Below are 13,427 nucleotides of genomic sequence, written 5' to 3'. Positions count from 1 at the left end.
TGGAGTTGACAGGTGTGCAGTGGTCGAAGCTGAAAGACCTCTGTAAAGTCCTTCAGTGTTTTGAGGAATGCACACGGCTGGTAAGCGCAGACGACGCCATCCTAAGCATGAGCATCCCACTTATGCGTCTGCTCATGCAAACTTTGACGCACCTTAAGGAGCAGGCGTCTGCAGCCAATGTTGATGAGGAGGAAGAGGAGGAGGGAATCCTTGATGACATTCAGCCATTGTCTGCTCAGGGACCTCTCCTGGACGAGGTGGAGGAAGAAGAGGAGGAGGAGGATGATGATGGGGATGATTACTTAGGGGAGGAGGCTGCATCTCGTGGGGCAAGTGAAAATGTTGGCGTGGCAAGGTCTGGTACAGGGTTTGTGCGTGACTGGAGGGATGTGGATTTGCCAGAAAGTGCTCCTCCAACCAGCACTCGCAGTGCATCATTGACACAGGGAACATTGGCCCACATGTCAGATTATGCCTTGCGGATCCTAAAAAGGGACCCCCGCATTGCCAAAATGATGAACGATGACGACTACTGGTTGGCCAGCATCCTGGATCCACGCTATAAAGGCAAATTACAAAACATCATGCCACAGGAGAACCTTGACCTAATATTGGCTAATAAACAAGCAACTCTGGTAAATCGGTTGCTTGAGGCATTCCCAGCACACAGCAGCGGTGATGGTTCTCACACGAGCCGTACGGGCCGGGGGCAGCTTGGCAGAGGTGTTCGTGGTGCACACAGCAGAAGTGGCGTTGGAGACAGGGGTTTCATGACAATGTTGTGGACTGATTTTTCAAATACCGCTCACACAACTGGTAATACTGCATCGATGGAAAGTGACAGGAGACAGCAGTTGTCAACCATGGTTACAAACTACTTTTCCTCCCATATCGATGTTCTCCCACACAGGTCATTCCCCTTTGACTATTGAGCCGCTAAACTGGACACCTGGCCTGAATTGGCCCAATATGCCTTACAGGAGCTCGCTTGCCCAGCTGCAAGTGTGCTATCGGAAAGAGTCTTCAGTGCAGCTGGATCAATCCTGACAGAAAAAAGGACCCGTCTGTCAACCCAAAATGTGGATGATCTAACCTTCATTAAAATGAACCATGCATGGGTTTCCAAGGATTTTGTCCCACCTTCCCCTGATGACACATAGGGTGACAGAAAAATGGCTTGCTTTGGTCCACCTCTTCCTGGGACTTGACCTATTTCGCCTTTTGCATCAGCTGAATGTCCAACATCAACATATGCCACTTTCTAAAACTCCCTAACTGTGCTGCCTCCCCCCCCATGGCCGGGGTCACCACCTAGCGCACGACACCGTGCGAGTGCCGTTGCCCTGGACAGGTGGGTAGGCCGACTCTTGGGCGCGGGCACTGGCACAGGGTCCCTCATACTGCAATCAAGTGTCTCTGACGGTGGTGGTGCACACCCGCCGTCAGACACACCGCTGTACTATGAGGGGCCCAGTGCCAGTACCGACGCCCACAAGTGGGCCCCCCTTGCTTGGGCAGGGCCCCAGCATTTGCAATCTTTACCTCTCCCTGCTCCTCCGCTGTGTAATCTGGGCCGTCAAATCCATACTGTGCCTGACACCATCTGAGCCTGCCTCCTGAGACATATTTTGAATGTGTACGCTATCCATACATGTTATCCGGGGATACGGTACCCTTTCTAGCCTTTGTGCAATCACGTGCAATCCATACTGGGCCTAACACCGTCTGAGCCTGCCTCCTGAGACATATATTTTGAATGTGTACGCTATCCATACATGTTATCCGGGGATACGGTACCCTTTCTAACCTTTGTGCAATCACGTGCAATCCATACTGGGCCTAACACCGTCTGAGCCTGCCTCCTGAGACATATATTTTGAATGTGTACGCTATCCATACATGTTATCTGGGGATACGGTACCCTTTCTAACCTTTGTGCAATCACGTGCAATCCATACTGGGCCTAACACCGTCTGAGCCTGCCTCCTGAGACATATATTTTGAATGTGTACGCTATCCATACATGTTATCTGGGGATACGGTACCCTTTCTAACCTTTGTGCAATCACGTGTAATCCATACTGGGCGTGAGAACGGCTGGCGAGCTGTTAAGCAAGCTACAGCACCTGTGGTTTGCACACGTAAGTTTTTCATTTTTTCAGGAATGACGGTTAGGCCTAATTCCGGAACTGCAGTTGACCTGCACTTACTGGGAAATCATTGTTCGCGGGTAATAATTGTAATCAGTGATCCCCATCACTAACGTTGTTCAGCGGGTTATCTGCACCTGTAAGCGACAAACGCTGGCCTTTTCAGTGTAGCGCACATGCAGCCACGGACATGTAAGGGCATGACACACCAGTTATTGGCCAATCTCATGTTCCAGAGCCTCACGTGTCCCTCTAGTAAGCCGGATTGTGATATTAATCTTTTCCTTAATGCCAAATTACCTAGAGCTCACCTTTACAATTTATCTGGACCTGAACGTCCTGCGATGAAAAATTATGTAAATGAAAGTTCACGGAAGTCATATCCATCGTTCCTCATCCCCCGTAGCTGCTGGATTTTTCTTTGTAATAAAAGAAAGATGGTGGCTTCCTTCCTTGCCTCGATTTCTGAGAACTGAACACTTGCCCACTTCCACTTATCCCCGACCTAAATGATCAGCTGATGGGGACTGAGTGGTTTTCTAAACTTGACCATAGAGGGACTTACAATTTGATACGCATCAAGAAGAGAGATGAGCGTAAAACTGTTTTTATCATCCAAGTGTTTATTCTAAAACCTTGTCATGCCATTTAGGTTCACCAATGCATCAGGAGTATTTCAAAACTGTTTGAATTATGTTTTTTCTGGTTGCATTGTGAGATTTGTTGTGATTTACTTTGAGGATATTTAATTTTTTTTCTCCTGATTTGGATTCTCACCAGGAACATGTCTGTGTAGTATTACAAAGGTTGAGGGAGAAACCTTTGTTTGCTAAAACTGAGAAATGCATTTTTTTCTGTTCAGGAAACTTCATTTCTGGCGTTAATTTTATCGATGGATCCTTGGAAGGTGCAAACCATAATAGATTGGGTCCAACCTAGTGACCTGAAAGTGTTGCAATGTTTTCTAGGCTTTGCCAATGTTTAAAGGGAATTCAATAGGAGTTTTTATCAGATTGTTAAACCTCTTACTGACCTCAGTACATTGAGATGCTATTAGGGCTTTTGAAAAATTGAAAGAGTGTTCACCAGGAGAATTTCACTGCAGTAAATTTGAACTGCTTTGAACTCGCCTCTGCACGCTGAGACTTTTTCTTGCGGTGCTAGTGGGGATCTCACTGAGGGTTCACCACAGTTCAGCCTGGCTGGGAAACCAACCTCAGTGACTGGTGGTAACCTCAATGAAGTCATCGCTGCTCACTGATGCTATGCTCGCAGCAGCTCATTCACCAATAGTTCTTAGCCTGGACTGTCGTACCATCCAGGTTGAGAACCTCACACAATCCAAAAGTGTCCAGTGTCCAAAAGTGTGTGCAGAGATTCAAAATCTCACTTATCCTCTAGTCACTTAGGTCACAGCTGTGCCATCGAGCCTGTCACATAGCGCTCAGATATCAGTGGGCCTCACACAATCCAAAAGTGTCCAGTGTCCAAAAGTGTGTGCAGAAATTCAAAATCTCCCCTGTCCTATAGACACCTTGTACCTTGTTTTACATACTATATAGTTTGTTGGATTTTGTCTACATTTCTACCAAAAATGAGGAAGGCTGGTGGAAGAGGCCGTGGAATTGGGCGGGGGTTGGCAGCTGGTAATGATGGTGTTGGTGGTGGATCTGATGGTAGTGGCAAGAGCAAAATAGGACCGAATGCAGGAGGTGTTGAGCCTGCGTCATCGTCTGGCTACATAAGGCCTCGAACGCTTAGTTTTCTAGGAGTTGGCAAACCGCTTTTAAAGCCAGAGCATCAGGAAAAAGTTTTGTCTTACATTGCTGACTCAGCCTCCAGCTCTATCGCCTCCTCTTCTTCAGTTGTAAAAAGTAAAAGCACTGAGTCGTCATTGGAGGCTCATGTTCATGAACCACACCTTTCCTTGTGTCCTTCACCCCAACCAAGATTGAAGGATGACGCAGGCCATACTACTGATTACTCCATGGAGCTGTTTTCACATACCATGCCTGGATTATCAAGTGAAATGGTGAATTACCCAGGCCAAGATGAATCTGACATGGAGTGCACTGATGCACAGCCGCTGATGGATGATTCTGCTGGTACATTCACTCAGAGCACTACATTGTCCTCGCAGTGTACAGAGCCAGATTCTGACCCTGATGAGACTCAGGTGCCCCTTCCCGCACACTATACCACCATACACGGTGACACAGAGGAAGGTGCACATGACATAGAAGAGGAGGTGATGGATGACCCAGTTGTTGACCCAGATTGGCATCCATTGGGGGAAGAGGGTGCTGCTTCCAATAGCTCAGATGAGGAGCATCCACAGCAGACATCGACATCGCAACAGCTGTTATCTGGCAGGCCCGGAGCACTCCAAAGACAGGTTCCAAACATCAAAAGAGTTGGACAGCTTGTCCAGAGGGTCAAAAGATCACAGCGTGCTAGGCCGCAAAATGTCTGCCAAAGTAGGAAGAGTGCAGTGTGGCACTTTTTTGAACAAAATCCTCATGATCAGGCCAAGGTTATCTGTAAGAAGTGCGCAAAGACCTTTAGCCGAGGGAAAAATCTGAAAAATTTGAATACCAGTTGCATGCTTAGACATTTAACCAGCATGCACTTGCAAGCGTGGACACAACACCAAACCTCAAGTGCCACATGTGCAACTGATCACAACGAAGGTAGTCAGCAACGCTACATTGTTTCCCCCACTGTAAGCCCACCGGTTAGCACAGCAGCAAATGTTGAGGTGTCGTTGCAAGGCCACAGCAGTCAGGGAATCCCACTGTTATATCAACGAAAGACTGATTCTAGGCCATCAGAAAGAACACCAACTCCATCACCATCATCAACCCTCTCTCAGTCCGCCCTGTCCACCGCTACTTCCACCATATGTAGCTCCCAAGTCCAGCTCACCCTCCCAGACACTATGAGTAGGTCAAGAAAGTACTCAGTCTCTCATCCGCGTACACTGGGTTTGAACGCCCACATTGCCAAACTAATCTCATTTGAGATGATCCCCTTTCGGTTGGTGGAAAGCACAGCTTTCCGCGAACTCATGGCCTATGCAGTACCACGCTATGACCTACCCAGTCGCCACTTCTTCTCTCGCAAAGCCATCCCAGCCCTCCACCATCATGTGAAAGACCGCATTGTCCATGCACTCAAGCAGTCAGTGAGCGGAAAGGTGCACCTCACTACTGATGCATGGTCCAGTCGGCATGGCCAGGGCCGTTACGTGTCCATCACTGCGCACTGGGTTAATGTGGTGGATGCAGGGTCCACAGGGGACAGCGGTGGTGGGACAGTGCTGCCTAGCCCACGGTATAGGAAACAGTTGGCTGTAGGCATTCCACCCTCCTCCTCCTCCTCCAGAAGCGAAAGCTCGTCCACAGAGCGCAGTCGTACGAGCACTCCATCTGCAGCAGCCACTGTTGCACACGAGGTGTCCCCCTATCGAGCAGCTAGTGGAAAGCGTCAGCAGGCTGTGTTGCAGATGATGTGTTTGGGCGACAGACATACCGCCGAGGTGCTGGCCGAGTACTTGAAGCGACAAACTGAGTCATGGCTGGGCAGTGTACATCTTGAGGCATGCAAGGTAGTTGGTGATAACGGCCGTAATTTTGTGGCAGCCATAGCCCTTTCAAAACTCAGCCACATACCTTGCTTGACTCACACCTTGAACCTGGTGGTGCAGTGCTTCCTCAAAAATTATCCGGAGTTAACAGCCCTGCTCCAGAAGGTGCGAAGACTGTGCGCGCACATCCGCCGGTCGCCTGTACACTCCGTTCGTATGCAGAAGCTGCAGCGATTGCTCCACCTTCCCAACCACCGCCTCATTATCGACATTGCAACAAGGTGGAACTCCACCCTGCACATGGTGGAGCGGCTGTGCAAGCAGAGGCAGGCCATAATGCATTTGTGGGAGGATACACGGCCAGGCACTTTGAGAGCAGACATGGAGTTGACAGGTGTGCAGTGGTCGAAGCTGAAAGACCTCTGTAAAGTCCTTCAGTGTTTTGAGGAATGCACACGGCTGGTAAGCGCAGACGACGCCATCCTAAGCATGAGCATCCCACTTATGCGTCTGCTCATACAAACTTTGACGCACCTTAAGGAGCAGGCGTCTGCAGCCAATGTTGATGAGGAGGAAGAGGAGGAGGGAATCCTTGATGACATTCAGCCATTGTCTGCTCAGGGACCTCTCCTGGACGAGGTGGAGGAAGAAGAGGAGGAGGAGGATGATGATGGGGATGATTACTTAGGGGAGGAGGATGCATCTCGTGGGGCAAGTGAAAATGTTGGCGTGGCAAGGTCTGGTACAGGGTTTGTGCGTGACTGGAGGGATGTGGATTTGCCAGAAAGTGCTCCTCCAACCAGCACTCGCAGTGCATCATTGACACAGGGAACATTGGCCCACATGTCAGATTATGCCTTGCGGATCCTAAAAAGGGACCCCTGCATTGCCAAAATGATGAACGATGACGACTACTGGTTGGCCAGCATCCTGGATCCACGCTATAAAGGCAAATTACAAAACATCATGCCACAGGAGAACCTTGACCTAATATTGGCTAATAAACAAGCAACTCATGTAAATCGGTTGCTTGAGGCATTCCCAGCACACAGCAGCGGTGATGGTTCTCACACGAGCCGTACGGGCCGGGGGCAGCTTGGCAGAGGTGTTCGTGGTGCACACAGCAGAAGTGGCGTTGGAGACAGGGGTTTCATGACAATGTTGTGGACTGATTTTTCAAATACCGCTCACACAACTGGTAATACTGCATCGATGGAAAGTGACAGGAGACAGCAGTTGTCAACCATGGTTACAAACTACTTTTCCTCCCATATCGATGTTCTCCCACACAGGTCATTCCCCTTTGACTATTGGGCCGCTAAACTGGACACCTGGCCTGAATTGGCCCAATATGCCTTACAGGAGCTCGCTTGCCCAGCTGCAAGTGTGCTATCGGAAAGAGTCTTCAGTGCAGCTGGATCAATCCTGACAGAAAAAAGGACCCGTCTGTCAACCCAAAATGTGGATGATCTAACCTTCATTAAAATGAACCATGCATGGGTTTCCAAGGATTTTGTCCCACCTTCCCCTGATGACACATAGGGTGACAGAAAAATGGCTTGCTTTGGTCCACCTCTTCCTGGGACTTGACCTATTTCGCCTTTTGCATCAGCTGAATGTCCAACATCAACGTATGCCACTTTCTAAAACTCCCTAACTGTGCTGCCTCCCCCCCCGTGGCCGGGGTCACCACCTAGCGCACGACACCGTGCGAGTGCCGTTGCCCTGGACAGGTGGGTAGGCCGACTCTTGGGCGCGAGCACTGGCACAGGGTCCCTCATAGTGCAATCAAGTGTCTCTGACGGTGGTGGTGCACACCCGCCGTCAGACACACCGCTGTACTATGAGGGGCCCAGTGCCAGTACCGACGCCCACGAGTGGGCCCCCCTTGCTTGGGCAGGGCCCCAGCATTTGCAATCTTTACCTCTCCCTGCTCCTCCGCTGTGTAATCTGGGCCGTCAAATCCATACTGTGCCTGACACCATCTGAGCCTGCCTCCTGAGACATATTTTGAATGTGTACGCTATCCATACATGTTATCCGGGGATACGGTACCCTTTCTAGCCTTTGTGCAATCACGTGCAATCCATACTGGGCCTAACACCGTCTGAGCCTGCCTCCTGAGACATATATTTTGAATGTGTACGCTATCCATACATGTTATCCGGGGATACGGTACCCTTTCTAACCTTTGTGCAATCACGTGCAATCCATACTGGGCCTAACACCGTCTGAGCCTGCCTCCTGAGACATATATTTTGAATGTGTACGCTATCCATACATGTTATCTGGGGATACGGTACCCTTTCTAGCCTTTGTGCAATCACGTGCAATCCATACTGGGCCTAACACCGTCTGAGCCTGCCTCCTGAGACATATATTTTGAATGTGTACGCTATCCATACATGTTATCCGGGGATACGGTACCCTTTCTAACCTTTGTGCAATCACGTGCAATCCATACTGGGCCTAACACCGTCTGAGCCTGCCTCCTGAGACATATATTTTGAATGTGTACGCTATCCATACATGTTATCTGGGGATACGGTACCCTTTCTAACCTTTGTGCAATCACGTGCAATCCATACTAGGCCTAACACCGTCTGAGCCTGCCTCCTGAGACATATATTTTGAATGTGTACGCTATCCATACATGTTATCTGGGGATACGGTACCCTTTCTAACCTTTGTGCAATCACGTGTAATCCATACTGGGCGTGAGAACGGCTGGCGAGCTGTTAAGCAAGCTACAGCACCTGTGGTTTGCACACGTAAGTTTTTCATTTTTTCAGGAATGACGGTTAGGCCTAATTCCGGAACTGCAGTTGACCTGCACTTACTGGGAAATCATTGTTCGCGGGTAATAATTGTAATCAGTGATCCCCATCACTAACGTTGTTCAGCGGGTTATCTGCACCTGTAAGCGACAAACGCTGGCCTTTTCAGTGTAGCGCACATGCAGCCACGGACATGTAAGGGCATGACACACCAGTTATTGGCCAATCTCATGTTCCAGAGCCTCACGTGTCCCTCTAGTAAGCCGGACTCGGACCGCGGGGCATGACGGAGTCTCGTTCGTTAACTGAATTAAGCTTGCAATGTGTGCATCTGTTCTGTATCTGGCATGGTTGAGGTTTCCCAGGTGGAGTCGAATTTAACCGTAGGCTCCACTCCTGGTGGTGCCCTTCTGGACATTCCTTTAAGGTTCAGCTTTGCAACCATACTGCCCACGTAAAACAAACAATTTACCTTCATGAACGCTGTTTGGAGGGTCATGACTCGTGGAAATAACGCCGCCCAATCAGTTAACCTGCTAGAGAGATCCTTCGTTGCTCCCAAGCATGACATCACACTCCCTAGGAGGAAGGTAATGCCACTGTGGCGACCGTACTCCTGGGGGCGACACAAGTGCACTGATGCCCAGCCACTGCTCGATGAATCTGCTGGTACATTGACCCAGACCACTAGATTCCCCTTGCACGCTACACGGCCTGAATCTGACCCTGATAAAACTCAGGTTACCCTTCCCATATACAGTTCCATCTTACACGGTGACAAAGAGGAAGCTGCAGATGAAAGTGCAGGTTCGGCCCACCCGCCATCAGACACACCACCGTACTATCAGGGGCCCTGTGCCAGTGCCGTCGCCAACGAGTGGGCCCCCCCTGCTTGCTCAGGATCACAGCACTTGCAAGGTTGAAATACTGTGCAGTGAGATGGAAGATGGTGACGACGAGGAGTCCAGACTAGTACAGGGATTCCCTAGCGAGGAGACTTATTTGATTGTTTTCAATGTTGGGACAGCAATTTTTGGGGAGCACGTTACTCTGGAGAATGATAGATGGGGCCCACCATACACTGGAACATTCCAAAGGTGGACATCAGACACTGGAGCAGCATTTACAGGGCCCATTATACACTAGAGCATTAGAAATGGGGCCCATTATGTTTGGAGCATTATTTGGGCCCATAAGACAGTGGAGCTTCATCCATGGGGACCAACATATACTGTAGCATTATGTGGAGCTCATCATATACTGTTTCAAACATTATATGGGACCAATGATTCTGTATGGAGAAATAGATGGGCCTCGTCATGAGATGTAAAAAGTGAAGTATTTTTCATTGTACTATACCGCTATTTCTCTGCCGTATCGGAGCATGATGAGTTGTGGTATGTGTTAAATGGGCGCTCTTTCGCCCAGGGCACATGAAAACCTGGAGCCAGCCCCCCCCCCACAACTTTAGCCAAATAACCCCCATTTTTCAGTGCGTAACTTGTATTATGAAGTTAATTAAGGTTGACAAGCTTAAGTAAGAAGAATTGATGCTTTTGGCATTCAAATGGGCACTGTAGGTGTGTTTCCTGTCCTCCTCTCACTGCCGACTTTTATTCCCCATTGACTTACATTGGGTTTCGTGTTTCGGGACGACCCCGACTTTTCCCTATAATCGGACGATCTTGCTCGACCCGACTTTTGGAAAAGTCGGGTTTCACGAAACGAAACGCGAACCTAAAAAACCAAAAGTCGCTCAACTCTAGTCTTTATCATTCATTCATTCATTAATCACAGTTGTGTTACTGATCTGTAACACAGGACTAGTGTAGAAGGGGGGAAAGCTGACCCTGTACTAAGACTAGGCTGATACCCTACAATGGAGTGGGCGACCCATTCCTTGCAAATAGACCCACCGACAATCCTAGGTTAATCTCAAGCGAAGATCTATAGATGGGGGAAGGGGGTCCCTGAAAGATCTAATGACTTGGTACAAAAACGGGTGACCTCCTAATAGATAGCAGAGAAGGCTGCAGAAAGCAATGGAATAAAGAAACCAAGACTAGCAGAACCAGAGGTCCCAGCACTGCACAAATTACACACACAGAAGGCAAAGCACCAAGCCAGAACTCAAGTGGATTTACTGTACACTGTTGTCCAGCAAAGACTGGGAGGCAGGTGCTGGGTAATAAAGAGTGATACCAATACCTGACCCAAGACAAACCCAGCATCAGAGAAAAAAGACCAGCAGCCAGAAAACCACAAGAAAATGGCCGATAGTCACAAACTAAACAGATTCTAACATTTTGAATGACAACCCAATGTCAGACTACAATAAAAAGGAATCTTCATCTTTCCTTTCTGCTGTAATTTAGTATTTCTTCTAATCACCATATTAATATGATCACAAATCATTGCATGTAAACCTAGGTTGAACATTAGATGCTTGAGAAACAGTGGAAATATAGCAATAAGTCTACTTTGCAACATTTTTGAAAATTGTCACAAAAAACAGCGTTAATGATAAATTTACAGATTTGTAAACCTCGAGCTATAGGTAAGCCTAAGCATTTCTGTAACATTCGCATAACTTTACTCCAATGCTTTCCTTTTTTTTCCTCTTTCACCCACACACTTTTTTCCTCCCCTCCTCTCTGGTTTTCTCTCTGTAACACCCCCTCCCACGTAGGCAGCCCCTGCTCTGCCTCCTTTTACACATTTCTGTATTTCTTCTATCTTGAGATACTCCGTCTGATCATTAACACGAGGTGCGATCTGTAGAAACAAGATCTTTGGAACAGGTAATAATTACATCTACTGAAATCTATTACTTACCTTGTTTACACATCAGAACATAAATCTTAATCACAGGTCAGGTCACATCATCATGTCACATACCTATAAACTTTTAATTGATGGGCTTTAAGGGACACATTTGTATCTGGTTTCCCCCAAATCAAAATTAATCAGAATATCCATCCAATTAATTATGAAAATAATTAATATAAATGACAACCCAACTGAATACATATATTCTCCATTCTGAACATCTGGCATGTAACTGGCATAACATGTTCCATTCCTGTTCTAATATTCCCTAATTCTACTTTTTTGATAGATATAGACTTCTTCTGCCTTCCAATACACATACAACATGCCTTCCACTTTCCTCACATATGTTGCATTTTAGATGGAAGCTGTGTAGCTGGAGTTGTCAACTACATTACTTCTACTAATTTAATGAAGGGATAACAAGTGGTCTTAGTATGAAACCTCTTTATGAAAATGTTCTGTCTATATTATTTACTATTTTTTATTAAGACCTAATGACTTGAATATGTATCTTCCAATCTAGGCTTTCTATGTTGTATTCTTTTTGCTCTTCTTGTGCTTATGTGTTTGATTACATTGGTCTTCAGTTGAATGAAGAATAAACAACAGGAATATAAAATGTATTTGTCCAAGTTTTAGTTTTGATTACTGTCCTCCACAAATGCTTATCTTTTTTCATGTAGTAAACAGTTTAGTAAAATTTTAGCAAAGATACAATCATGTTCTGAATAGGTAATAGAAAAGGGTAAATTAATTTACCCCATTTCATGCTTCTCCATTTTCTATGTTCATCTCACACCTGGCAAATCAATGTAACATTTTTATCAGATGAACCAATATATCTAATGGGAATCTATTTGTATAGAAGTTCATATTTTTAAGTTTAGAAAGTGTCTCGCCTTTTGGGGTAAAACCGTGGAGCCTTTGTATCGGTATCACCTCCCAGCACCAAAGAAGTTCAGTAGATGTCTTGTAAGTCCTGCTTGGACCCTGCCAAAATATGGGAATACTAATACTAGAAAGGCAAGAAGGGTAGTAGCTACTTTGTGGTAAGAGTAGATGCTTTTTAAGCACTATGGAGCTGATTCATCAATGCTTTTTTGCCAGAAAACCTGCTTAAAATTTTGTATAAAGCTTCAAATTTTCCACAACGCGGAGTTGTGAAAAAATGGTGTGGCATTAGGCTTCCAATTTGTAGCAGCTTTGCCAAAATGGGCAGAGCTGAGGAGGAGCCAGAGTATGCCTACGCCCTCCCGTGAAATTCAGCAAAAGTGTCAGCGTTTCTTACACCAAAAATGTTACTCCAATTGTCGTCTTGCAATTTCTGCATTTCTGGCGGGCATGCACAAGCCACTGAAAAAAAGTGAATTAATTAGGCTATTTGCACACGCTGCGGATTCACACGCAGATTTGTATCTGCGGATCCGCAGGTAAAACCTCAGCTAAAATGACCTGCGGTTTTACCTGCGGATTGGCCAGCGGTTTTCTCCTGCGGTTTGATACCTGGACAATGGAACAGGTGGCAAACCGCAGCGGAATCCGCAGAAAGAATTGACATGTCAATTCTTTCTGCGGATTCAAAACCGCAGCTTTTCGGCAGTTGAAAAACCGCAGCATGTGCACAGCGGATTGTAAATCACATAGACTTGCATTGTACTGTACACTGTCTGCAGAACTGCTGCGGATCCGCAGAGGCCAAATCCGCAGCAGAATCCGCAGCGTGTACACATATCCTTAAGTGTCATGAGCCTCTTAATTAATTTTTGAACATTGTACTTTAGCGAGTCCTTCTTGAGACTGGCGGTGCAACGCCATACTTAATAAATCGACCCCTATCTTTGATTCAAAAGACAACATCAAACACCTGATATAATGCCATATTTACTGCCTGAATGTTTGGTTCCAACACTGTTTGTTCATGTGTATGCTTTCTATTGTATTTTGCTTCCCGTTGCCGACTCAGCTAGTTCTCTCATCCTGCCTGGCCTCTTCTCTCCTGACCTCTTCTACTCCTACTGATCCTGTGCTGCCTGCCCTGACCTTGAACCATCTGACCACATTTAGTCTTTGCCCTTCTGTACC

General features: G+C 47.0%; 1 protein-coding gene across 7 annotated transcripts in view; it reads left to right on the top strand.

Annotated features, from left to right (window-relative positions):
* LOC141048597 (excitatory amino acid transporter 1-like) overlaps positions 1 to 13,427 on the top strand; it is a 260,918-nt gene that overhangs the window by 83,164 nt on the left and 164,327 nt on the right. The window contains exon 1 of one of the 7 annotated variants that reach the window (XM_073544350.1): positions 11,194 to 11,314. The exons of 5 other annotated variants lie outside the window; for them this stretch is intronic. The gene's annotated coding sequence lies outside the window, so the exon portion shown is untranslated. Of the gene's footprint in view, positions 1 to 11,193; positions 11,315 to 13,427 lie in introns of those variants that run through there. One more of the 7 variants, XM_073544367.1, reaches the window with a different exon arrangement.

This window comes from Dendrobates tinctorius, unplaced genomic scaffold (genome assembly GCF_039654945.1).
Source record: "Dendrobates tinctorius isolate UK_male_01 unplaced genomic scaffold, ASM3965494v1 ptg000011l, whole genome shotgun sequence".
Taxonomy (NCBI): domain Eukaryota; kingdom Metazoa; phylum Chordata; class Amphibia; order Anura; family Dendrobatidae; genus Dendrobates; species Dendrobates tinctorius.
The sequence above is the reverse complement of the archived record's forward strand: the minus strand, read 5'-3'. Positions and strand labels throughout refer to the sequence as shown.